Source organism: Bos indicus, chromosome 10, assembly GCF_029378745.1.
Source record: "Bos indicus isolate NIAB-ARS_2022 breed Sahiwal x Tharparkar chromosome 10, NIAB-ARS_B.indTharparkar_mat_pri_1.0, whole genome shotgun sequence".
NCBI classification, from domain to species: Eukaryota; Metazoa; Chordata; class Mammalia; order Artiodactyla; family Bovidae; genus Bos; species Bos indicus.
The window spans coordinates 43809116-43832366 of record NC_091769.1 but is presented as its reverse complement, the minus strand read 5'-3'; the positions used below and the strand labels follow the sequence as shown (position 1 = coordinate 43832366).

Here is a 23251-nt window from a genome sequence, read left to right as displayed (position 1 = left end):
ATTTATTAGGTTCCCTTGAAGGTCAGGAGGGGGACTTTCTATCCCAGGCTTCCCTTATCCTCTTATTAACAGGGAAATGAGTCCATCAGGGGAGTAGGAGGTTTGTGACACTGTCTCTAGAGTTGGGGTCCAAGGAAGTGATCATGAGAGAAGGAGTCTAAGTCTCACTGAACAGGCTTTTCATGGGGTCCAGCCGGGAAGGAATAAAGTGAGGACAGAAGGACCAAGGAGCTTTGAGCCCAGGCACCAGCTCTCTGTCCCTCTAGGGATATAAACAACAGACACAGCACAGGGAAGACTGAGAAAGACAGAAAGATGAGAAATAGCAGTCACAACAGGGTATTTTGGACCAAGCATAAAAACCATTTAAGCCTTTGCCTTGATAGTATGTACATATTTATTTTTCCCTCCATTTTATTAGTCAATGAGATCTCTCTATCATCTATTTGAGGGAGGTAGTTCTTATATGTTAACAGCTCATATCATTTCACGATGTTCTGCTTACAAAGGATTTAGTCATCTAATGGTTCATTTGCTCAGTCTGACGATTGAATACCTATACAGGCTGCTTCTCCAGGCTTGATTGTATATGGTGACTTTTGATTGACAGCCCTTCTGTACCACAGTAGTAGAGACCTCCAGGATTGCAGGGGAAAGAAAGGAAAACTAGGGTTTATTGAGCCCCCACTGTGTGCTTAACATTTTAAGCATATAATTTTCTTTCCATTTACTAAGTCATGACATTTTATTATCCTAGTTTTCAAAGATGAGCAACCCAGTTTAAAGAGGTTACATAACTTCTCCAGGATATTACAAATATAGCAAGTGGAGGAACTGTGTTCAAGCTCAACCCCCTCTGACTCTGAAGTCTGTGCCCTCCACTCTACTCTGCACACACCCATGAGGCTGCTGCCATTCAGACTAAACTGGATTTTCTCTATGAAGCAGGGATGATAAAGCTACTTACCTCGTATAACTGGATGAAATGAGATGATATGTGCACTTAGCCTGGTGCCTGGCCCGTCGTAGCTGTTGAATGTGCTTAGAAACACATACACATTTTCTGTCTGTGACCATGAGTTGCTAGTTTTAATGACATTTCATTTTGCACCAAGGTCTATGAAGTGGACTGATTTGTCAGCTTAGTCAGCCTACCTTAGCTGTGAGTGGACCATTGGGCTGATTGCTCCATTTAGTAGTAAATGAAGAATTATCATATGAAGACAAAAAAAAAAAAAAGTGGCAGCTGACTTCTTGGTTGCTGCAGAAGGTAAACAAAAGCAAATGGGTGGAAGTTACAGAAAGGCAGAGTGCAACAACATTTAGAGAGAGAAGTCCAGTTGTCAGATGTCTCCAAAGGAAGTAAAGATCACTGAACGTGTCCAAGCTGACTGGGGGACCACCTGACAAAGGTCGCATGTGACAGCATCTTCTTCTGGGCAAGACACCAGACTACAATGTCTCACCCTGTTTCTTGGCTTTTATGTGCAGCTCTATAGCTTTTATGTAGCTTACAGAGAACAGTTCTATTTATTTCCTGGGTAATCTCAGGACATCTCAACCTTGAAATTTATATGAATTATGCCTGATTGAGGACTGTTTTCTTCTTCAAAAGCCAGTTTTCCCATTTGTCTTTCCCTGCACCTTTTGAGGGAAGAACCATGTTGGGCATCTGTTCCCAGTTTTCTGTCCTGGCCTCCAGCTATGAAGACACCCCCGTTCCCGTGGGGGCGGGAGGTTTGGCTCTCCTTTTAGAAATTCCCTTCTGTGCTGCGCTAATCACACCCTCGGTACATTTTACATCTTATTTTTAGGAGCAAAGTATAAAGAATCCTAGCACCAACAGCAGTTTCTGTGGCAACCTGCATCACACCCCACCCCTTGCTTGTCCAGCTGTGCAAGAATTAAATCCTAAAAGAGGCCATTTTACATCATGTAAAGGAGATCCAAAGTGAAGGTGCTTTTTAAGTGCAGATTTTCTTCTAAGTTAAGTGGGAACCAGCCAGGAATTAGGTTGGGAGGTGGGTGGGTGAATAAAGAAACAGAACCTTTAGTTAGACCTAGAACGCTTATAAAGTCCCAGGTGTTCACAGGCATGCCCTAGTTGCCCTGATTTTTTTTCCCTCAGGGCATCATTTTAGATACAGAAATAACATTTAGACCAATGAAAACTAGGTTTGAATATTTATATCCAGGGTATTTGTTGATAAGTCCTCCTTTCCCCTCTTCTTATGGGGTCTAGCCTGCATAACCTTCCAGGCTAGACAAGATTATAAAATGACATACTTTTCATGTTTATCTTGAATAACTATCCAAGCTTCTAGGAGATTTTCACCAAACTCTGTCTTCCTAACACAGTCAAAACAGATAGAGACCCCTGGCCAGGCCAACGGGTAGGCCTGTAAAAGCTGTGCCCTGAGAGTGATCTTCAGTGGACTCCGAAAGACCACCCAACCAAAATAATCTACTCCAAGGCTATTTCCTGTCCCAGAGTATCATAATAACCCCTGCTTTGTGTTGTCATTTGCTTCCATCTGATTCTAGGAAATTACTTATACTTCTGGGAGGAATAAGATGTTCTAATCAAAGTCGTATTTTATATTCTGTTTGCTTCTAGGAAAACATTATGTGGTCCATAATTTTAAAAAAGACATTTATCCTAAGACCATTAATATAGAGGCCACAGAAAAGAAAAAATAAACATGCCCCAATCATAGACTATGCTTAAACATTGATTGAACTACAAGTTTCTCGAAGTCAAATGAGTTTTTAAATTATGATTCATTATATAGTTATCAGGGGCTTCCCTGGTGGCTCAGACAGTAAAAGCGTCTGCCTGCAATGCAGGAGACCCCTGTAAAAAGATACCAGTTTGTCAGAAGATATTTTTCTGATACTAAATTCTTAAAAGAGATACTTCTATGTAAGAAACAGAGGAATGAACTTTTTTCAACAGTAATTTATGAAAAGATACAAAATCATTCACCCCAGAACCATTTTATAATATTGACCTTTGATAAAATCTAAGGTTATAACCTCAAAGTAAGACTCAGTGAAGCTACCAAGGTAGTGCAATAAAACATATTACAGTCAAAATACATTTTACCCTTGAAGTTTTTTTTTTCTCTCCGTTAGATGTAGATTCATCAAAGACAGGGGACACTTTTTATCCATGTTTCCATCCCCAGTACCAAACACAATAGCTTACATACAGGTGACACTTAGGACATATTGAATGAACTGATAATAAGACCATTTCCTCAAAGTATAACCTCTAACACCCCAGAAAAAATTTCACCCTGGCACTGGATTTGAAGAGTTTTGCTCTAACAGGGACATAAGAGAGGAGGTGAAGTCTCATCTCTGCATCCCCATCCCCCTCACTATGCCTTCCTCAGCAGCTGCTCAGCTCATGTCAGCATCCTCTTATTTAGTTCTGTGGATAATTGGGGAGTTTGTGTAATCTTTTCTGGTAGAAGTGGTTCAGGCCGGGGAGATGACATCATAACAGGTGCTGGCATTAGAAGGAAGTCCGGCCAAGCGGCCCCAGAAAGAAGGCATGGCAGACGGGAGTGAGTGACAAGAATGCTGGCATGTTCCTTCCGGCAGCACAAAAGTGGAACAAGCTCAGAGAAGCTCAAAGACCGAGGGCTTCCTCACAGAACCAGAGAATGGACGTTTCTCCTTTACTTATCACTGGAATCATGGGTCCTTCTCTATAATTCTCTAATATCCTTCTCAGTATCCATAAGATACTGAAGCATACAGTTTTGTATTAAATGTAAGGGAATGGTAGAGTCTACAGTATATACTAATCAGATGACTTACAAGCACTTGGACCCATTCAGTTGAATTTGGCATGTGTTCTTTGGTGGACTCTACTTTTAGGTCACCTGTGTTTGCTAAGTCGCTATAGTCATGTCCTACTCTTTGTGACCCCATGGACTTGTATAGCCTGCCACGGTCCTCTGTCCACTGGATTCCCAATGTCCTGGGGAGTGGTTTGCCATTCCTTTCTCCAGGGGATCTTCCGGACCCAGGGATCAAACCCAGGTCTCTTATGTCTCCTGCACTGGCAGTCAGATTCTTTACCACTAGCGCCACCTGGGAAGCCTGTAGGCCACCCCTACCTCTCCTATAACCACGTGGCTCTGAGGATGTTTCATCATGTGCTCTTTGGCCCAAGGCTGCCTTCTCTTGGACTCTTCCTTCTTAGCTGAATTGATTTCTGATTCTCATAGTCAGATTCCTAACAGCTACCTGGAATTTTGTACAATTTCTTGAAAGTCAAGTCCTCCCTTTCCGGGGAAGATTTTACCCACACCAGATCTCTTCTGTTGTTGCTCTTTTGATATTCTCCCACTCTTTATTTAAATGCCCCAAATTCTGTAACAATTCTAGGCTTGACTCATTGTCTTACCTGACAAATGTTAACATATTTAGTGGAGGACTTAGCCCACTCACATTTATTTTAACCACCAGTATATTTAGTCATATTTTTGACTTTATAAATTCTCTTTTCATGTTTTTCTATTTGATTTGTTTGTCCCTCTTTCTTGACTTATTCTGAATGAAGTCTTCTTTTTCTTTCCCTCTACATCAAGGATAATTTTTCTGTTATGGACCAGATAATAGATACTTTAGTCCCTGTCGGCCATATGGTCTCTGTCATAGCTCCTCAATTCTGATGTTAGAGTGTGAAGCAGCCAGAGACAATACCCAAATGAATAAACCTGGCTGTGTTTCAATAAAACTTTGTTTACAAAACAAGCAGCAGGCCAGACTTGGCCTGTGCCTGAAATTTACTAACCCTGTTTGTAGAGGATTGGAAGTTCTACATTCTTCATTATTAACAAACATAGTTTGCGTTTATTAGAATATACATTTAACTTCTGTGAAAGATCATATAAATGTGTTGTGTTGTGTGTTAGTCACTCAGTCAGAGTTGTCTGACTCTTTGTGACCCCATGGATTGCAGCCCACCAGGCTCCTCTGTCCATGGGATTTTTCCAGGCAAGACTATTGAAATGAATACCATTCCCTTCTCCACGGGATCTTCCTGACCCAGGGATCGAACCCAGGTCTCCACACTGGAGGAAGATTCTTTACTGTCTGAGCCACCAGGAAAGCGCAAAACAAGATAGTTTTATTTCTCTAATTGTATGTGAGCAGTCAGGGGCTGCTTGGGCAACACCACAGTTTGAGGACCCAGGATTCTATCTTGTTAGTCCTGGTGACTAAGGTGTTGCCCTCACCTGAACCTACATGCTCATCCACACTTCAGCCAGTGGAGAGGGGGCACAGGAAGTGGAGAGCATGCCCCTTTTCTTTAAGGGCACAGCTCTGAAGATGCACAAATCACTTCTCCCTGCTTTTTGATTAGAAATTTGCCATAGGTCACACCTGGCTTATAAGGGAGCCTGGGATATGTAGACAAACTGGGAGACCCTGTGAAAGTGAAAGTCACTCAGTTGTGTTTAACTCTGCGACCCCGAGGACTATACAGTCCATGGAATTCTCCAGGCCAGAATACTGGAGTGGATAGCCTTTCCCTTCTCCAGGGGATCTTCCCAACCCAGAGATGGAACCCAGGTCTCCCGCACTGCAGGGGGATATTTATCACCTGAGCCACAAGGGGAAAACCATGTGCCCAGCTTCAAATTCTATGACTGTAGAAAATGGGGAGGGTGGACGATGGGAGGCATTTAGAAGTCTCTTCAGCAACTAAAGTTTTATTTCCTGACTTGCTTCAAAAGTTAATTAGAATCTATAACCCCTCATCCAATGAAAACACAACTGTTAGCATATATTTATTTAGCACAAAATCTAGTTATGTTTTTACTGCTGTCATCTTGCTAGATTCCGGGTCATCAAACTCCCGTGGGAGTTTTTGTTGCTCCATGTGAAATAGATGTGATTGGTTTATCAGTGATCAGTTTCTAAGATCTGACCTCCAAACTTTCAGAACAATTATTCCACACATCTTTCTCTTTTTTTCTCTCATAGAGAAAGAAGAATCAGGACTTGGGAAAGTCTTTATATTTTTACTTAGAAAGACTTGAATTTTAATAAGTGTAATTTACACATGAGTTTTGTGTTTAATGGTGGACAGTGTGAAGTGAAATATCTGCTCATGAGATATGACACTAAGTGAAGGAACAGCCCTCCACAGACAACATGTCAGTGCGTTAGTTAGTTCCCTGTCGTATCTCATCTGAGAATTTCAGTCAACATCCCCTTTCATGAATAATTTTCCATTCATATGTATGGGTGTTTGGCAGTTTGTTTACATGAACATTGGGAAGAAAAGCCAAAATTATTTGGCTTGGCATCAAAAACTCCCTCTATTTTTGTTGTCTACCGAGCTCTGATTCAATGCATTTTAATAAGTTTTTAACAATGCATGAATTTGAGTCAGAGGAACTAGAGGAAAGGCTAGGATGACACACACTTATTATAGGATATAATGGGATGAGACGTCATCTATTGTTTGCCCTGCCAGCAACCCTTATATTAACGCCTTTTCTCCTTCAGAACCAAATTGGTCTCATTATGAGCAGGCGTGAGCAACTTGGCATGATCTGGCATGTTCCTTTCAGAGGTTTTGAATCTCAAATCACGCTTGAGTTAATCTCCAAGTTCTGTGTTGCCCAGATTTTATCCGCTTTCTTCAAGATCCAGGCTTTGGAAGATTTCTTCCACACATCACCACTAGACATTTGTAGTTAGCGCATCCTGTGGGGATATTTCTTGATTGATGCAAAAGCAGGCAAGAAATGCAATATTGTTTTTTTTAGAGGCTGGAGTAGTCCCTTTTTCTGCATGCTTGTTCTCCTGTTCTTTGGCTTACAATGATGACCCAACAATGTAACAAAGTAAAATTTTAAAGCTTTGGGGTATTTTAGTTTTTTTAGTAGATGAAAAAGTAATTTGGACTCTCTCCTTTAGTCCTACTGAGTAGCCACAATTTCAGAGAAAAACCAGTAATTTAAGTTGCCTGCAGTTTCTTCCTGTTGCTAGAGGTAAATTTTGAATTTTAGGTTGCCCAAACTGAAAACTATTTAGGGGTTCATAACTAATTTGTGTATATTAAAATGGAAACAGAAGCTATTCTGCAGGCAAGCATTTTGCATTGTGGATAGATGTAAAGCAAATAATCCCAGATTAATTTTGGAAAAGCAAGCCCTGAACCACTGAAATAATACAAATATAGATGCCTCAGACTGAAATATTTTCATTCAGTTTAGAAATAGGAATTGGATATGTCCTTAGCAAGACTGTGTCCTTTCAGTAAAAAAGTGTCTTTTTTCTAAATATATATTTGAACTGCACTGAATGTGTCCCCAAAGAATAGTTATTTAGGACTGAACAACCTACACTTTAGGCTTCCCCAATGGCTTAGCTGGTAAAGAATCCACCTGCAATGCAGGAGATGCAGGCCAATGCAGTTTCGATCCCTGGGTTGGGAAGATCCCCTGAAAGAGGAAATAGCAACCCACTCCAGTATCCTTGCCTGAAAAATCCCATGGACAGAGGAGCCTGCGGGCTACAGTTCACAGGATTGCAAAACTTAGACACGACTACGTGCAGGCACCACAATCTACACTTTGGTTAATATATTGACTGTTATTGTGAGTGCCTTGCAGTGCAGGGAGTGGGGCATCAGTCCACACTGAGATTCCTTCCTGTCTGTCATACTGGGGTGGAAAAAAGAAAGTTGGGCTTTGAAGCAAGGGAAAGGGATCTCTCTCTCTCTCTCTCTCTCTCTCTCTCTCTCTCTCTCTCTCTCTCTGTGTGTGTGTGTGTGTGTGTGTGTGTGCCTAAGAGAGATGGGGAACTGGGCTCTTGGAGAAAGAACAAGGGATGCGCTATTTGTGGGGCATAAATAGGCACATGTACACAGTGGCAGGTCTGGAGGAGTGACCTGTAGGGACTTCTGTGAGGGGCACGGCCCATGGGCTCTACTTAACCTTTTTAGCCCCAGATTTCCCAACCTTATTCAAATAAGGAATCTTCTGTTGCATAACACATGTTAATATGTCTTTGATACTTATCTGAATACTACACCATGGGAAATGGTGTTAGTCAGACATCCTCCAAGCATGCATTGTAATCACCCAGATGGCTTGTTGGAACACAAATTACTGGCCCCACTCTCAAAGTTTCAGATTCAGTAAGTCTGGGGTGGGCCTGAGGATTTGCATTTTGATGAGTTCCTGGGCACATGCTGATGTTGCTGGGTCCAGGAACCACACTTTGAAAGTGAATCACAGACAGAAATGGTCTGGTTCCTTCCTTCTTTTCATAGAGTTTTTGTTGTTCAGTTGCTTAGTCATGTCCGACTCTGCGACCCCATGAAATGCATGCCAGATTTCCCTATCCTTCACAAACTCCTGGAGCTTGCTCAAACTCTTGTCCATTGAGTCGGTGATGTCATCCAATCATCTCGTCCTCTGTTATCCCCTTCTCCTCCTGCCTTCAATTGTTCCCAGCATCAGAGTCTTTTCCTATGTGTTGGCTCTTTGCATCAGGTGGCCAAAGTACTGGAGCTTGAGCTTCAGGATCAGTCCGTCCAATGAATATTCAGGGTTGATTTCCTTTAGAATCCTAGAGTAACACAAATCAGATCAAGAAGTAGTCACTGAAATAAAGACCAAATATGAAAAGCCACATTTAAACATCATACTTAATGGTGAAAAACTGAAAGGTTTTCCTCTAAAATAAGGAATAAGGCAAGGATGTACACTCTTGACACTTCTGTTCAATATAGTACTAAAAGTTTTAGCCAGAGCAATTAGACAAGAGAAAGAAATAAAACACATGCAAATCAGGAAGGAAGAAGTTTAACTGTCCCAATTTGCAGATGACATGACCTTATGCCGGGGACCAGCCCCGGCTGATCCAGGGTATTCGAAGGAGAGACGGCGTAGGCGAAGATCAGGAAACAATTGCTTAATTAAACGTTAATTAAGGATATAAAGAGTAATAGAATGAGGATAGCTCAGTGAGGAAATTCAGTGGAGAAAAGAGGCTGAAATAAGGATAGCTCAGTGAGGAAATTCAGTGGAGAAAAGAGGCTGAATAATTCAGCCAGAAGGTAAGAGAAAGAACGACATGGTGAGACCAAGTTTCGGTGAACAAGGCCCGCACTTTATTTTCCAAAGTAGTTTTTATACCTTAAATTATGCATAGAGGATAATGGGGGAAGGGGTAGAGTCATGCAGCAAGCCAGGCTTTCTTCCTGCAAACTTATCATATCAAAAGCTTAGGTGATTTGCATCATCTTCTGGCCCGGAGGCCTGTTAACATTTTAAGACCTTTTCTTCAGAAAACTTATTTTTCTCTAAAGGTGATTGGTCAGGAGCCACCCTCCAAAAGCATTAGATAAAGTTGCATTCCTACAGAGCAAAGGTGTGGTGGGCTATAACAAGAAAAAGAATTAACTCAAGGGTCCCAGGTTACAAACATTAAAGCTACTACTTACACCAATTATATTAATCAATACACTGCCAGGGACACAGCAGGTAAGGGATATGGAAACTTAGCAGCAAACATTGGCCCAACAAGTGAAAATCCCTTCACCAATACAATTTCTAATCAATCTTTTAACTACTCAAAAGAATCTGTGTTTAGACAGTTTAGAACATCTCCTGCCTCTCACAGTTGGGAGGCTCTGAACAATCACATGTGGCCGGAAAAACCTATTCAGGCAGGCTAGAGGATTTCCAAAGGAGTTTGTAGGTTAAACACTGTCACACCCAGGAATTATTAACTGGAACTGTAAGCTAACTCTTTTTTCAGAGAGAGGTAGTGGGGGACAGCCCCCCGTAAAGTCAGAGGTGTAGGTGAAAGCACAAAGCAGAAAGTAGGCAGACTCTGGTTTTGGGGGTATATGCTCGAGAATTTCCAGGGGGACTCCTGAAGCTCAATCCCGCCTTTGCGTATGCCAAGCCTCCTTCCTCATGACCTTTGTCATGGGCGGAGTTCCTCACACTGGCTACCGGCAGTGACAGAATTCCAGTTGAGCTATTCTAGATCCTGAAAGATGATGCTGTGGAAAGTGCTGCACTCAATATGCAATATGCACTCAATATGCAATATGCCGGCTCCCGGCAACCTTATATGTAGAAAACCCTAAAGATTCCACAAGAAGACTCTTAGAATTAATAAACTAATTCAGTTAAGTTGCAGGATGTAAAATTAACATACAAAATTCAGTTATGTTTCCATACACTAATAATAATCAATCTGAAAAGCAAATTAAGAAAAAAATGTCATTTACAACAGCACCAAAAACAAATATTTAGAAATAAATTTAATGAAGGAAATTATTTGTATAGTGAAACTACAAAACATTGATGAAATAAATGAAAGAAGACACAAATTGAGAGTCACTCTATGTTCATGGATTAAAAGATGTAATTATGTTAAAATCCTCATGTTATCCAGAGCAATCTACAAATTCAAAGAAATCACTATCAAAATTCCATTGACATGTTTTACAGAGATAGAAAAGCAATTCTAAAACTCACGTGGGTGCATAAAAGACCATAAAGAGTCAAATTAATCTTGAAATGGAACAAAATTCATGCCATCACACTTGCTGGTTTTAAAATATATTACAAAACTATCATAATCAAAACAATGTAGTACCAGTATAAAGACAGACCTATGGACTAACGAAACAGAATAGAGATCCCAGAAATAAATCCACACATATATGGCCAACTGATCTTCAACAAGAACACCAAAAATACAGAATAGGGAAAGGTTAGTCTCTTCAACAATTGGTGCTGGGAAAACTGGATATCTACAGACAAAAGAATGAAATTGGACTCTTATACTACACAAAAATCAGCTCAACATGGAATACAGACTCCAATGAAAGACCTGAAACTATAAAATTCCTAGGAAAAGACATATAGGAAAAGTTTCATGACATTGGTCTATGCAATGCTCCATAAATATGACATCAAAAGCACAGGCAACAAAAATGAAAATAGACAAGTGGGACTACATCAAACTGAAAATCTTCTGTACACCCCAAACCACCAACAGAAAGACAATGTATGGAATAGGAGAAAATATTTACAAACTACATATCTGATAAGTGGTTACTCTCCAAAAAATGTAAGGAACTCCTACAATTCAATAGAAAAAATTCCTAATATACCAATTTTAAAAATAAGCTAAGGAGTTGAATAGACCTTTCTCATAGAGAAGACATGTAAATGGCCAACAGGTGTATGAAAAAATGCTCGATGACATTACACATCAGGGAAATGAAAATCAAAACCACAGGGAGATTTCACTTCATATATTTAGGATGGCTATTATGAAGACAACATGTTTTGACAAGGATGTAGACAAACTTTAACCCTTGCACACTGTTGGTAGGAATGTAAAATGGTGCAGCCCCCATTTCATGGAGATAACTCAAAAAATTAAAAATAGAGCTACTGTATAAACCAGAAGCCCCATTTCTGTGTGTTTATCCAAAAGAACTGAAATCAGAATCTCAAAGACCTATTAGAACTTATGGGTGAGCAGCACTATTCACAATAGCCAAGATATGGAAACAACCTAAATATCCATTGACAAATGAAAGGATAAAGAAAATATGGTATATACATATAATTGAATTCAGCCTTAAAAAAGAAGGAAATTCTGCAATATGTGACAACATGGAGGACATTATGCTAAGTAAAATAAGCCAGTCATAGAAGATAAATATTGCATGAATCTGCTTGTATGAGGTATCAAAAGTAATCAAATTAATAGAATCCAAGAATAGAATGGTGGTTTCTAGGGAATGGGAAGAAGGAGAAATAGAGACTTACTAATCTATGGGCATAAAGTCGTAGTTAAACAAGATGAATAAGCTCTAGAGATCGACACTTTAACTATAGTCAATGAGAATGTTTTATTAAGAGGGTATATCTCATATGAAATATTCTTACCACGATAAAAGAAAACAAACAAAAAAGTAGTCATTGAACTTGTCATTGAACTCATAGCATGAGCAGGATATATAGGAATTGTTCTGTCCTAGAAATGCAAAGGCACGCTGGTAAAGAAGATCCCAGAGACAAAGATTTAATATACTATTACCTCTCAGTTATCATAGCAAGGGGATTTTTAAAATTAATAAACACTTATTACATCATTCACACTTCCTGGCTACTTTGACCATTTTACAATGCAATAGTGTTTTGTTTCAAGTGTAAAATAATTGGAAGGAGTTTTACTCATTAATATCAGCTATAGTGCATTTTCTGCCATCTTGCCACCTTAAGACCATTTGGGCATGCTGATTTATGTTGTCACAGCAGTTCAACATCTAGTCAATTAAATCTGAAGAAACCCAGTTTGTCATTAGGTGATTTGGAATTCCAACAATAAACAACTGGTTTTGTTGGTTGCTTTGGCTGAATTGATTAAATGCCTCTGAGATATAGTAGAAACACTTCAGTTTGTATGACAGCATTGCATTTCTGCTTTCCAGTAATTATAGTCTCCGTTGAGCCAATATTTCCAAAGGAAATGCTGTGAAATGTTCTGAATTGGTGTTTCATTTACAATACATTATTATCTTTATTATATTTACCTGAAATAGGGAATTAGCAAAAACAAAGCCACAGGTAAAGCAGAATAGATGAGCTGTTTGTACCCAACCAAAGTTCATCTAGAGAAGTTGAATATAAACACAGTATTTCTATATCTGTGAGGCACTTAGAAAGTGATAGTCATTAAAAGCCCACAAATGCCTCTTGGCACATCTGTTTATAGTGATGAACTTAAAGAAAACATCAAGGTCACTCATTCTGTGTTTAAAGACTTAGGGAACTATTCCTTCTTAATGACTGTGCATCTTCTAAGTGCATCTTAATGACTGGTGGTGGCCAGTGGCCACCAAACTTGTGCTGCTCAGATATCTGCTGTGATGAGCATAGTTGACTATTGCCCTACTAGCTGCCCCTCTGAATGTACCACTGCATTTGTGCCAAGGTCACAATTCCCACTGGAGAAGGAAATGGCAACCTACTCCAGTATTCTTTGCCTGGGAAATCCCATGGGCAGAGGAGCCTATTGGGCTACAGTCCATGGAGTTGCAAGAGTTGGACATGACTTAGTGGCTAAACCACCACCACCACAATTCCCACAGGCTGCTTCTAGTGACTGAATGAACATGATGAAGATCAAATGTGTTCTGTTCCTAAGAAACACGTTGTTGTTCAGTCGCTCAGTCATATCCAACTCTTTGTAACCCCACGGACTACAGCACACCAGGCTTCTCTGTCCATCACCATCTCCCAAAGCTTGTCCAAATTCATGTCCATTGAGTAAGTAATGCCTTTCAACCATCTTGTCCTCTGTTGCCCACTTCTTATTCTGCTTTCTATCTTTCCCAGTATCAGGGACTTTTCCAATGAGTCGGCTCTTTGCATCAGTTGGCCAAAGTATCGGAGCTTTAGCTTCAGCATCAGTCCTTCCAATGAATATTCAGGGTTGATTTCCTTTAGGATTGACTGGTTTGATCTCCTTGCAGTCCAAGGGACTCTCAAGAGTCTTCTTTAATGCCATAGTTCAAAAGCATCAATTATTCAACAGTCAGCCTTATTTTTGGTCCAACTCTCACATCCATACATGACTACTGGCAAAACCAAAGCTTTGACTTTATGGACCTTTGTCAGCAAAGTAATGTCTCTGCTTTTTAATATGCTGTCTATGTTTGTCATAGCTTTTCTTCCAAGGAGCAAGAATCTTTTAATTTTATGGCTGTAATCACTGTCCACAGTGATTTTGGAGCCCAAGAAAATAATGTCTTTCACTGTTTCCATTTTTTCCTCATCTATTTGCCATGAAGTGATGGGACCAGATGCCATGATCTTAGTTTTTTGAATGTTGAGTTTTAAACCAGTTTTTTCACTCTCTTCTTTCACCTTCATCAAGAGGCTCTTTGGTTCCTTTTCACTTTCTGCTGTAAGGGTGGTGTCTTTTGCATATCTGAGTTTATTAATATTTCTTCCGGCAATCTTGAGTCCAGCTTGTGCTTCATCCAAAGACAACTTCAATGGCTAACTTAGTTCAAGAACTTCCCATTGGCTTGGCTGAACCTCTTTGGGAGCCACACCCAGTCTGAGACTTTTACCACCCAACCTTCCTACCCATTCTCCTTCCACGAGAGTCAGACTTTGCTTCCATCTGAAAGCTCTCTCTCCCTTCTCCTGCTCTCTCTCCATTTGTGCTTTACAGCTGTTACCCTCTCTTGCACCTCTCTTGCACCTCATCTTACCCCATCTTGACATCTACTTCTTGGAGGACTTGAACTCACAACGACCTTGATTTTACACTGTCACCCAAAACAAAATCAAGAAAACCTGAAGCTGTGCCTAGAGTAACAAAACAAAACACCCAAATCTAGAACTTTAATAGTTTTCTTATCGGAGTCACAAATTCACTGTAAAATTTTGTGATGTTACTTCTGTTTGTATTTTGCATGTCAGAACTACCCACAGCAGCATGATACTATGAGAAAAAGTCTTGCTTCTCCCTACATGTACCCTCTCTTATTCGAAGATTGATACAGAATATATAACTAATGAAGACCTAGTGTATAGCACAGGGAATTCTACTCAGTGCTCTGTGGTGACCTAAATGGGAAGGAAATCTAAAAAAGAGGGGTTATGTATATACATACAGCTGATCCACTTTGCTACAGCAGAAACTACCACAATATTGTAAAGCAACTATACTCCAATAAGAAATTTTTTAAAAGATTGATGCAGAGATATTGAAAACTATCTTTCATGTAAAAATTTATAGTTTATATTAACTAATATATTTTAAATAATTTTACGTGTTCCTGCTTAAAAAATTTTCCCGTTAGAAAATCATTATGAAAAGTACAGAACATTATTTTAAAAAATTAAAATCACCAGCACCCCAGCATCCAAAGATACACGCTATCCAGAGTTACCATTTTGGATGCTTTTGTCTGTATTTTTTTCTATCCAGGCATTGATATCTACACAGGTGAGATAATACTCTCTATATAAATTTAGTATCCTGCTCTTTCCCATGGTATTAATTTTTTTATGAAACACTTTTAATATCTACACAATATTCCATTGTACATTATCTTATGATTTACTTCACTCTTACCTTACTATTCGAATTCAGGTAATTTCTAATTTCCCAGCTATTATAAACAGCCTATGATGAATGTATGTGTTCATAAAGCTTTAGTTTACAGTTTGGTGTTTTTTTTTTTCCTTTCTATATAGATCCCTAAAAGCCTTTCCTGGCTTCCTGATAAACCTGCAGATGAGGAGAATCAACAAGCTTTCTTCCCGCATTCATGTTAGAAGGATACCAAAGGCTCATTGCTGGGCCTGTATCCTTCTGACAATACCAACGTATAAAATCAGGGAGTTGAATGAGATAATCCCATCTTTCCATCCATACTTAATATTTCTTAAATATTCGATTAGTGGACTTAGCTCCTCTCTGGTTCTAGAATTTTCCTTATACCCTTTAGGGCTGTAAGACACAAACGTACACAATGATAATGATGCATCCAGGCTGTTACTATATTGTCTTTATACCATAGAGAACACTCAGAATTATATAGGAATGTGTTGGCTCTGTGACGCCGTTCTCTCCAGCACATACAACTTATTTCTGTCTGTTTTTAAATTACTTTAGGCTTCTAAGTATTAAGAACTATATTATAGCTCTGTGAACCAACTCACTGAGCCTTCTAATATTAACCCGATCAAAATGTTGTTCACTTGCTAGATATTAATTTTTTCTTTTGTGTTCCCTGAATTTACCCTTGACTCTACCTTCATTAAAAAAAGACTGTATTGTGTTTCACGGTGCATGACCTTGTACTAGGAACTGAGTTACAAAAATGTTATTCTTGATGTCAAGGAATTTCTAGTTTAAAAACCATGACACTGAAGACAAAGGAGCATCTAACAACCCATCTGGGTCTCAGTGCCTGCCAGGTGCTGAGGGCCACTCGGGGAGTTCAGGAAAGAGAGGTTCTGGGTAATTCCAGGTTTCCAGAGGCTGGAGCCAGTGCAATATTGTGTTCCTCAGAGGGAGATCTGTGAAGGAAATGGGATTCTGGAAGCTTTTCAAATTGCAGTGGTGAGGCTTGGGGTCTGCCAGAGAGAGAACATTTCAAGATCTGGGATCTAAATCAGGAAAGATTCTTTTTCCTGATAAAGGTGGAAGCAGAGCCATCTAATGTTTTACAGATTGAAAATACAGATTCAGAATAAATAGCGATGATAACTTAGGAAAGGCAGGTCTTAGCAAATGGCAGAGCAAACAATCAGTGAGAGTTAGTGTGGAGAATTAAGGCTAAGCACTTGGACACACTAAAATGCTTACAGGAGGCAATGCAATTACTTTCAGATGTGCTGGACCTAATTAGGCCCACATTGCTTTTAATAGTAACTGCTCTTTATAAAATACAGTAGTTCTGCCTCTTTGCTCACACATAATGTATTGTGAGCTTTACCTGGCTTTGCCATCAAGGACAGCGTGAGGGGTATGGGAAAAACACTGCTTCTCCCCTAAATGAACTTGGAGTGGAGAAAGTGAAATGTAGCTCTTAGATTGGCAGTATCACCAATAATCAGTTAATGCTAAGCTGGGATATGTTTTCCAAATGAGGATGTTTTAACATAATAATAATATGCTAACTGATTCCCAAGTTTAAGCACAGAAGAAGAACCTTAGATAGGGCTCCCCGGAAAACAAAGCATGAGACACAGGCTGGGGTGTCGAGTTGAATTGGGAGGTGGCTCCAAGGAGCTGGAGTGTGGCTGCTGAGAGGAGACAGAATACGAGAAAGAATAATACACGGTGACTTTTTGACATTAGAGCAGTCTGTATTTGAGGTCAATACAGGGAGAGTTTTTACCGCTGTGGACATCAAGGACTTGTCTCATCACAGGTCCTCAGAGGAACTGCGGCCAGTGTGTCCCAGGATTGTCCCGCTGAAGGACAGTGTGGCGGGGGGCGGGGGTCATTCACTCACTGCGTGTTCCTCATTCCCCAAAGTTCCTCCCCTAAGGCGTTAACACTCCCACACTTCTACATCACGTCCATGTGGACCAAGCAGACTTTGGAGAAAGTCCCAAGGCAGAAAGCAGAGAGATGGCCAGGCACGTGCCTGAGGTGAGACATGTCACTCAGAGGGACTGTCCACTGACCAGCTCCAGGGTCCCCTGCCGAGGTCTGCGCTGGAGCCAGATGAGCCAGGGGTTCAGTTAGGCCTACGGAGGACAGTGCCTTGACTTTTCGTTGCTGCCTCTGCCACTGCCACCCTCACTAGTGTGTTCCTTGTTGCCTCAGTCGTGGGGCTGTCTTCTGGACCCTCTTCCTAGGGAACACAGTCACTGGTTAGGGTCTCGGTGTCCTGTCATAAACCAGCGCTAACAAGCCCTCTGACTCTTCTCTCCACACTTCACCCAGGCAGTTGTGGCACCTCTGCCTCATTTGTTGTAAGCTATTTTTATGTCCAACCGACAAAGAACCCAGCCAGCAACCTATTAAGTGTCCTTGCCAGGAAGTGAGATCTTGAGCCCTGGGACGGTGCTCCTGGGTTGATAAATGCTCCCTATACCATGCTCCCCTTCATACTCTACCTCCCTCCATCCAACACACTCAAGATCCACTCCCACACATGTTCCTGTCAGTACATTTTAGTGAGATCCTGAAGTTCTTCCAGTAAGAAAGCTGTCTGCTTGCTGCCATAGTACTGCTTGGGCTATGCAGAGAGCTGACCCAAATTATTAAAATCTGGTGATATCCATGTCTTGACTATTGTAAATAATGCTGCTCTGAATATTAGGGTCTTGTATCTTTTGTAAAAAGAGATTTATCTTTTCCAGTTATGTGTCAAGGAGTGAGCTTGCTGGGTCAGATGGTAACTCTAAACAACCTAAATTTTCATTAACAGATAAACTGATATAGAAGATGTGGTGTGTGTATGTGTGTGTGTGTGTGTGTGTGTGTGTGTGTGTGTGTGTGTGTGTAATGGAATATTACTCAGCCGTAAAAAAGAAGCACCACAGATGTACCTAGAAATGATCATACTAAGTGAAGTAAGTCAGACAGAGAAGGACAAATTATCATATGATATCACTTATTTGTGGAACCCAAAAAAATGATACAAATGAATTTATTTACAAAGCAGAAATAGATTCACAGATATAGAAAACAAATGTATGGTTACCAAAAGGGAAACGGAGTTGGGGGAGGGATAAAGTCAGAGATTGAGATTAACAGATATACACCAGTATAAATAAAATAGACAAACCATAAGGACATACTGTATAGCGCAGGGAACTATCAATATATTCAATATCTTATGATAATATATAATGAAAAAGAATCTGTAAAAGAATATGTGTATATGTGTAACTCAATCACTTTGCCATACACCTGAAACTAACACAACATTGTAAATCAACTATGCTTCAATTAAAAAGTCTGATGGCAATTATGCAAGGTGGGGTTAATCTTGAAAAGGACAAGAATCATCTTCCATCTACCTCAGGTGAAGCCTTGTGTCCTCTGTTGGCAAAGAGGAGCCTCTCTTCTCTAGGAAGATGGAGGGGAGTATTTCTTCCCACTTAGAGGAATCCAGGGCTTTGAAATTCTCAGGTGCATCCACAAAACACGCCTGATGAAGGTGAAGAGATACAAGTCCATTAAAAAAACAAAAATGCTTCCAACCAGACTCCTTTCTCAGAGGTGCAGCCCCATTCTCTATTCTGGTGTCTCTCGTGCTCCTGGTTCCTTTCTTGGAAATAACCATCATGCTGATCCTTATTAAGAAGCAGGTCCCGATGCCTCCTGCTGTCCTGCTGCTCTCTTGGGACTAGCTAGACGATTTCTCCCAGAACAGATGTCTTTTTCTGGAAGAGCTCCTGCTGGCACCCACACTGTAGGACTTGGCTTCAGTGCCATGAACCACTTAAGGGAGATGAGGACACAGCAACACTCATCACTGGTGACCTGAGGCTGTTTGATAACAGCAATAGCTGTGTGCAGCATCTCAGTTGAGTCACTGGAGTCCCCTGTGCTGGCTCCAGAAATCACTTAGGAATTGGCATTGCTCTGGTTTGCTTCATGATCTCTCCAAATTCAGCTTCATTCACCATTGAGGGTCGAAAGCCCAAACCTTGTCTGCCAAGGTGGATAGAGGGGTCAAAGGCCTTCATGTAAATATCTGATGGAGGCCCTACTGTAGCATTTGGTGAAGGAAATAAGGCTGGATTGAGGTAAAGGGCAGGTGGAATGGCCCAGGGAGAAGTATAGCTACAAAAGGAGGTAATGGAGGGGCAGGAGATGCTCGTGGGAGATGCCAGAAGGAAGAGGAAGACTCCAAATGTTGAGGAAAGAGGTGGTAGGGATAGAATTGGGCCTGAGATCAGACTCATCAGGTGAAGGACTGGAGGAGAGTGATTGAAGTCAGGCAGCACATGGCAGGGCTTATCCTTTTAGGCAGGTGTGAGTACAAGGTTCTCAATGTATGGCCATCAGCAGAATTACTAGAATACTGTGTTAGTCCTTTATATCTATTTCCACTCTTGAGACTCAAACGCATTCACATTCTGAGCCTCTGCCTCAAATTATGACAGGTCTGCCAGGTGGCTAACCCCACGTCCACTTTTTCTCCATTAAGTACTTTTCTGGAAAAAGTTTCCAATAATTTTGTGGACCGGGTTTTCAGAGGCTACCACCACCTCAGCATACTCTCACTGGCTATTTGCCCCATTCTCTGCAAATTTCAACCCCAGCACATCACAGACTCCTACAAAGGGAATAACCTGGCTCAGGACCTGGTCTGCAGTCCACCAGGAGAAGCCACTCACATGGACAGCGGGTTGTCTATTACTCCAGCCACTGCAGGTATGCAGAATTGCCTGCAGGACGTTGTTGCTGGGCTTGGAGTTGCCTCCTGGTGAACAGGAGGCGGTGCCTCAGAACTGCTGCTTCTGTCATCTGAGGGCTGTGAGGTGGACATCAATGAATGGGGTTGCTTTTCCCATAACATCCAAGCTGTGATGTGGTTCCAGCTGAAGGAGGCATGGTGAGAGTCCTGCAATGCCCACTGAGGGTGGTTCTTCAGGCATCTGCAGGCAAGCTGCATCTAACATGAGAAGAAACAGGGCATGTAAGGTGAGACTTGGCTTGTGGGAGGGAGAGGCACTGGAGACCCTTCTGGCTCAGTGGGAAGAGACTAAACTGGACTGAATTCTTCCTCTGTTCTCTGAACATTTCTAACATAGCCCTTAATCAGTCACTGAGGGAGTCTCCCCAGGGTTGAAAAACCATGTTGCTTTGGGTCAGAGGCTACAGCTTATAGCTTTTTCTCCTTGTTCCCAACCCCATCCTCGCCTCCCCTTAAGACAGGGCACCTGTCAACTGGCCCAGTGGTGTAAACAATGTGCTTAACCTCAAGGGCAGCTCTGGGGATCTTTTTAAAATGTAGAAATAATCAAATAAGGTGATGATTCAAGAAAAAAAATCGAAAATGGCTGGAAAAACCATTTACCTAGAGGATTTTTTTCACCCCATCTTTATTTTGTTTTCACTTGATATAATTTTTAGTTTTAATTACTACTGATAGCAACTGGGGAGAGATGTCTTGTCCTGCTGTTGTTCACTATTTATCTTTCTGGTAGGTTGAAAACTGTGTAAGAAACTTGATGATGCTGTCAAGTCTTTTAATCTGCATTGTGTTTCTTCAGTTTTGTAACAACACATTTTAAAATGAGAAATGGGATGTGAGTTGCTAGAAAAAAACCAAAAGACAAATACTATGTGATTCCACTGGTATGAGTTATCAAAGTAGGCAAATTCATAAAAGCAGAAAGTATACTTGGTAGTGACCAAGTACTCCTTCTTTGAAGGAGCCAGCTCTAAAGTGTTGCCATTGGCCGTACTAAATAATATCATTTTAAAAGTCCATGATTCCCCAAGTGATACGCAAGAGAAAGAGGAAAAGATCTTCTTTATAGAGAGTAACTTACAGAGAAGGACATAAGGTATAGAAACAAAATCATTTCATTAGAAATCATCATTTTGTAACCCTTAGATAATAACCGATTCAGCCAAGGATTAGTAAAGGATGCTTAAACCATTGGGTGAAAGTTCATTGGAGAACAAGATAGTTATCACTCCACAGGTCCTTTACCCCACAGATTCTTTTTTAATTAAGAAGGAAAAGATACATGTTTATGGTGAAGATATCTAGCAGACATGCCTTAACCAAGTGATCAAATTGTTTCTCAGTAATAACAGAATAAATTTATATTCTGTACCTCTTTCTCACAAGCTACAGGGGGAAATACACAATATCATTTATGCAGTAGTTTTGCCAAAATGTTTAACATGAATCTAATCATTAGGACTAATCCAGAACTATGCTATTTTCAATAAAACAATTCAGATTCTTCAAAATGTCAGTGTCAGGAAAGAAAAAAGAAAAGATGGAGAGATACTGTTCTATATTAAAGAGAATGAAAGAGGCATAATGTCAAGTATAATGCATACATCTGGATTTTAAAAATATGTATATGCTATTTTGGGGAGAAGGCAATGGCACCCCACTCCAGTACTCTTGCCTCGAAAATCCCATGGATGGAGGAGCCTGGTAGGCTGCAGTCCATGGGATCGCTAAGAGTCGGACATGACTAAGCGACTTCACTTTCACTTTTCACTTTCATGCATTGCAGAAGGAACTGGCAACCCACTCCAGTGTTCTTGCCTGGAGAATCCCAGGGACAGGGGAGCCTGGTGGGCTGCCGTCTATGGGGTCGCACAGAGTCAGACACGACTGAAGCGACTTAGCAGCAGCATGTGCTATTTTGAAGATAAATGGACTCTATGTGAGATGACGTTAAGGCAATGTTAAATTTCTTATGAATGGCAGTAATAGGAGTGGAAAGTCATTGAGAGTGTCATTTGGGGTGAAATATCATGATGTTTGAGCTTCCCAAGTGGCACTAGTGGTTAAGAACCTGCCTGCCAATGCAGGAGACATAAGAGACGTGGGTTCAATCCCTGGGTTGGGAAGGTCCCCTGGAGGAGGGCATGGCAACCCACCCCACTATTCTTAGCTGGAGAATCCTATGTACAGAGGAGCCTAGCGGTCTGCAGTCCAGTGGGGCACAAAGAGTCCGACATAACTGAAGCAACTTAGCACACATCATGTTGTTTTCAACTTATTAAATGATTTGGAAAGTATATTTTTAAACATTTACATTTTATGTATCATATAAAAGTTATAAACACATATAAATATAAATATATGGAAATAGACAAAGAGACTGAGTAGAAACAATGACTGTCCTATTAGCAGTGAGCATTCCTAGGACCCAAACTGTGGTCCTGAAATGCTATTTCTCACTAAAAGAAATCAGAGACTCTGGGGAATAAATGGCTGATTCCAAGTCTGTAGCAGAAAATAACAAGAAGGGCCTAGAATATATTGTCTCTCAAATACCAAGGAAGTTATCAAAGACTGTTAGGATCATCTCAAAAAGGCTCCCAGTCCACCTAAAGATTTCACTGGGCAAAGATGGGACAGTTGGAGCTTCAATCATGATAATAATAATTTGGATGGGTTAAAACAAATCAAATATGTTTAAATCTGTAAGCTCAAAAAAAATTGATCACCTTCAGAATGTGTTGGTTTCCCTGGTGGCTCAGCTGGTAAAGAATCCACCTGCAATGAGGGAGACCTGGGTTCAATCCCTGGGTTGGGAAAATCCCCTAGAGACGGGAACGGCTACCCACTCCAGTATTCTGGCCTGGAGAATTCCGTGAACCATATGGTCCATGGGGTCGCAAAGAGTCAGACACGACTGAGTGATTTTCACACACAGAATGTGATAGGATATCAATGTATTGTCTTTAAATCTGGTTTAAACAACAACAATCTATCCTGCCTTCCTATTTGAACTATACCACTATCTACTTCTGCTTTATTGACTATGCCAAACCTTTGACTGTGTGGATCACAATAAACTCTGGAAAATTCTGAAAGAGATGGGAATACCAGACCACCTGACCTGCCTCTTGAGAAACCTATATGCAGGTCAGGAAGCAACAATTAGAATTGGACATGGAACAACAGACTGGTTCCAAATAGGGAAAGGAGTACATCAAGGCTGTATATTGTCACCCTGCTTATTTAACTTCTATGCAGAGTACATCA

At 40.7% G+C, this 23251-nt stretch overlaps 1 long non-coding RNA gene and 1 pseudogene across 1 annotated transcript in view; one reads left to right on the top strand and one right to left on the bottom strand.

Annotated features, from left to right (window-relative positions):
• Positions 1-17972, top strand: part of LOC139185239 (uncharacterized) — a 61003-nt gene extending 43031 nt beyond the window's left edge. Inside the window, exon 3 of the long non-coding RNA XR_011568823.1 lies at positions 15288-17972. This is a non-coding gene — a long non-coding RNA (uncharacterized lncRNA). The remainder of the gene's footprint in view (positions 1-15287) is intronic.
• Positions 17973-18198: 226 nt separating this feature from the next.
• LOC139185153 (cleavage and polyadenylation specificity factor subunit 7 pseudogene) lies at positions 18199-20375 on the bottom strand (annotated as a pseudogene).
• Positions 20376-23251: the final 2876 nt, after the last annotated feature.